Source organism: Triticum dicoccoides, chromosome 3B, assembly GCF_002162155.2.
Source record: "Triticum dicoccoides isolate Atlit2015 ecotype Zavitan chromosome 3B, WEW_v2.0, whole genome shotgun sequence".
NCBI classification, from domain to species: domain Eukaryota; kingdom Viridiplantae; phylum Streptophyta; class Magnoliopsida; order Poales; family Poaceae; genus Triticum; species Triticum dicoccoides.
The window spans coordinates 158,348,456-158,352,194 of NC_041385.1; the positions used below are offsets into that span (position 1 = coordinate 158,348,456).

General features: G+C 38.7%; 1 long non-coding RNA gene across 6 annotated transcripts in view; it reads right to left on the minus strand.

Moving 5' to 3' along the window:
• Positions 1–290: 290 nt before the first annotated feature.
• Positions 291–3,739, minus strand: part of LOC119275320 — a 5,561-nt gene continuing 2,112 nt past the window's right edge. The window contains exons 3-7 of one of the 6 annotated variants that reach the window (XR_005135622.1): positions 3,238–3,509; positions 2,567–2,715; positions 1,814–1,980; positions 1,675–1,747; positions 291–855 (exon numbers count right to left, since the gene is read on the minus strand). This is a non-coding gene — a long non-coding RNA (uncharacterized LOC119275320). The remainder of the gene's footprint in view (positions 856–1,674; positions 1,748–1,813; positions 1,981–2,566; positions 2,716–3,237; positions 3,510–3,739) is intronic. The other 5 variants (XR_005135623.1, XR_005135619.1, XR_005135618.1 and 2 more) reach the window with 5 other exon arrangements.

Genomic DNA, 3,739 nt, shown 5'->3' on the forward strand with positions numbered 1-3,739 from the left:
AAAGCTATTTGCTACATTTTTAAATAGGAAAATTATTCCGATCAGCCAGCCGTAACTCAACAGACCAATCTATAATGAAATGCTATTTGCTATATTTTTTAAATAGAAAAATTATTCCGATCAGCCAGCCATAACTCAACAGACCAATCCGAACCCACATTTTCTAAAGTAAAGAAATTATTTCCCTTGATAGATCAAGATGCCAAAGTGTCATTTGCCTGACTGCTATGTTCCTACACACGCAGAGCAAATTATTTTTCAAATCAAGAAATTAAGAAAAGGAAGAATATCATGATGTTCGTGGCACTTGCCAGGTCTGCCATGCTACCATGGCATCGTCTTTTTAGTCTCTACCCACATGCCGAGTTGAGAAATAATCTTCAGATATACCCACCGCTAACACACTCACGTACATAATGGCCCTTGGCTGATTGATTTGGCTGGTTGTTAACCCAAGCACACAACATACAAAATCAGTTAATGGCCACACGTATGCATTGTTTACTTTATTCCAATTGTGATGCAATCGTGACACCTACTCGCCCCATCCGCTCGCCCATCACGGTAATTGCCTACTCGCCGCTGGTGCCAACCGCTCGACCTCGCCACCGCCGCTCACCACTCAGTCTCCACCGGCTGCCCATTGCCTCTTGCGACACCCGCGCGCTCGCTCGGCCCAATGTTGTTGATTGGAATGTGGGACTGAAGGTAATCCATGGACAGGTTTCAGTTCTGCTTGCATCAAATTTTGGTACTTGTCAATCCATCTAACGCACAAAAAAATCTCTCCTCCCTCCTATTCTCCTTCGCACTGAACTCCTTTCTGCTTTGCTCCCCCGAAACTCTTTACGTAAACTTCAAGTAGCATGAGAGTTTAGTAGAACAAAAAATCTATATATCTGAAGAAATGATAGTACAAGCAGAATAGCAGACTAAACTGAATGGGAAAGTGTTGGTCATGTAACTATTGCCATTTCCAATAGATGTACAATGCACAAAGTGGCATCATCTTCAATTTATTTAGCTATCTATAATTGGATTAGCAAGTATGTATACAATCAAATTCAACATGAAAAATTCAGTAGAACCTGAAAAATTCATTAACCCACAGCAAATTTGTAAACCAAAATTAAGAGTAGTGACAATGAATGAAATATCTAAGATGATGTGGGAATATAAAACAAGAATTTAGCCAGAAGACTAATTGTACTCACAGGTCACAACAAGGCAAAAGTAAAACAATAGCTATATGCGAAAATCATAAACTTCATGGATTTGCTATAAATAAATAATCCATGAGAGGCGGTACATGATCGAAAAATATATAAATAATTTAGAGAAAAATATCTAAATATTTAAACATAGGAAGACAGATATAAGGCATTAAGTAGGTTACATGTCTCTAGTTCTGTAACCTTGTGGCTTCCATGGTGCCAAACATGTTTTATGGTTATTGCATCATGCATGAAACAGAAGGACAACGCCGAGTGAATTTTTCCAATGTGAACCGACATTTTACTTGCACTTACCCTAAGAGTAAAGTTTCTAGAAAATAAAGTAATGCATCGGATCAAATATATAGTCAAGATACATGCAGAAACAACATCCATTAATGAAAAGGCCCAACGTATTGTCCTACTCCAGACTTACAAGATACTGGAGTGAGATCCTCACCTCTCTCTACGCAACGTACACCAACTCTAGAAGCATCAGCCTCAGCCTCTCCTCCCTGTAAACCAAAGCAACCCTGCAAGCAAACCAAATCAGTAATAAAAACTGAACCAAATCAAGCCAAGAAGCAAGAGATTTCCACCTATCACGTGTGTGCTCTAGCTATTTTGAGCAAAACCGCATGGCAGCAAGCCCCTCAAGCAGCTCTGCCGGGTAAGGTCTGATGAGCGAGAAGCTAAACAGAGCTCCATCTTTGATGTCTCTCTCTTCTTAATTTGGTGCCTCTCCTCAGCTGGCCTGACCAACAACCTAGGATGGGGAGGGGAGGAAACGAAATGACCTACATACTCCCCTTTATAATAGTAGTAGATATATACTTGCCAGGCGATGCGCCAAATAAAAAAACTACGTTTCGAAAATACACAAGAGAAACAGTAAAATGTGCAGGCATTTATCTCACATCAAAACTAACGCTACTACATCTCAGATGTAATCACTAACATATTTGAAATTCCACTATGATGACATAATCCCAAAAGGCACAACTTATTAGATAAATAAGCAAATAAAAAATGTAATATACTGACTAATATTCGATCACTTGTATCTATGAGTTGGTAATCTGATAACACCTTCATACAAATTTACAAATACAGTCAACGAAAATTTCACAGGAATATCATGCATAATACATCCTCTGTATACATAAACTGGTATAGCAAACTGAATATAGGAATAACTTTAATTGAGGGTTAGACAACAAAGTGTCAAGCACCGAACAGTTACTCCAAAGTGGATAAAAACAAGATTTCTGGAAGACTATTTGAGTACAATTCAGACACAGAGAAGCTCATAATTCATACAAACAGCAATATATCTCAAAGGACAACTATACCACATAATGGCAAGCAATATATCCTTCCAGTTCATGGGTCGAACACGATATGATGGGCTCGACATTTGCATGTAAAATGGATCCACATAACGGCGGTCCTTAGTACTGGTCTAAGAAGGAGATGACCTCGCTTGCTGCTGGCAGAATCTCTGCACATGATAGTAATTTCAAACAAATTTTCAGTCACGAACCACTAATAATGATACCCAAAATTTTGTACTGAATTGAACTAATTAATGTCTGTAATCATGCTTTCTGCCACAATTAAACTAATTTCTTTATTGAGTATATGCTCCTATCATCTTGACCAGTGTCTATCCAGCTTCCAAGTCCTTTCCCAAAAGATTAACACCACACAGACATCGTAGTTTAGGAATCATTATTTAGAACAACATAATTCCTCTGGTACCCAGCAATTGCTGGCTTCATATTAATTAATTTGACGGTGGAAACAATTTACAACTAAATCCTGATCAGGTGCGAGTGTGCAGTTTAGAGCTTTAGCTCAACTGTGGGTGCAAGAAAGGAATTAAATTCAATATGTAATAATACTCTCAATAACATCCAGCGCTTATGCAAGAAGATTTTTTTTCAGTTTTGTGTGCCACTACCAACTCACCTACAAACTTTTTTTAATTGACATGAAATCAAAGATTTTAGAGCCGCCTCACCGGTGAAGAACTGGAAGAACTTGACAGGGAACATGATGGTCTCCGGCATAACCTGCGTGGCACTATCGATCACCATGACATCATCTCATATCATTTTGGGCTTCTCAGAGATGCTCGGCAGCCAGGGGAGCCTCGCGTGGAGCTTTGCCTGTTCCGAGTTGCGTTCATCGATGGCAGCTGAGGCGTCCCCAATGTTCCCATCCTTTTTCTTGGTCTCCACAGCAGAACCCTCTTGCCCAACGCAAGTGGTCTGTAAGTAGATTGACAATACCCTAAAAATGATCAAACAGTACTTGACGTATTACTATTAATGACTACAAAAAATGTTGCAATCAAAACAAATGCATGAGGTTTGTCTTTTTATATAAAACATATGCATTCTAGTCCAATATCAAGGCCTTGATGCAACACCAAGAAGTAGAGATATCTCTTTCATCAAATTATGTCTTATAATTTTATAAACCTTCTCAAGGAAAAACGTAGGTTAAATTTTTAGTAAATT